The following is a 731-nucleotide window of genomic DNA, read 5'->3' as shown; positions in this document are numbered from 1 at the left end:
GGTTTACACTGCCTACGTGAGACCAGTCTTAGAGTATGCCACCCCATCATGGAGTCCCCTACCTGAAGAAACACATAAGGAAACTGGAAAATATTCAGAAGTTTACTACGAGGCTTGTCCCAGAGCTACGAGGAATGGGGTATGAAGAGTGTCTGAAAGAACTGAACCTGACGACGCATAGAAGAAAGGAGAGAGAAGGGAGACATGATACACATACAAAATACTTAGAGGGAATTGACAGAGTGGAAATAATTGAAATATTCACACTGCCAATTGAACAAGGAGACATGGGTGGAAGCTCGAAACACAGATGAGTCATAGTGATGCTAGAAAGTTTTCATTTAGCGTAAGAGTAGTGTGCAAATGGAACGAAGTAAAGAAGCAGTTTGTGGAAGCAAACTATATTCATCATTTTAAAACTTAGATATGACAGGCAAACAGGAGTAATAGCTTTAAAGAACCAGGCGAGTAGAAAGGCACGGGTCCAAGAGCTAAATACTCGATCCCGCAAGTACAAATAGGTGACAAGAGACAGGTGAGTCCACACACACTAACAAAACATAGTGGCAAAACTCCCCTCCCCCCCCCCCCTTCACACACACACACACACGCACGCGCGCGCGCCACAGTAGAGGCGGTGGAGAATGCCAATAGAGCAGCTGTCTATCTGCGTGTGTCGCCAGGCGGGGCCTCCTCCCCTCACCCGTCCATCACCGACCCTGACACCAACA

This window comes from Procambarus clarkii, chromosome 1 (assembly GCF_040958095.1).
Source record: "Procambarus clarkii isolate CNS0578487 chromosome 1, FALCON_Pclarkii_2.0, whole genome shotgun sequence".
NCBI lineage: Eukaryota > Metazoa > Arthropoda > Malacostraca > Decapoda > Cambaridae > Procambarus > Procambarus clarkii.
This window is presented reverse-complemented; position numbering follows the sequence as displayed.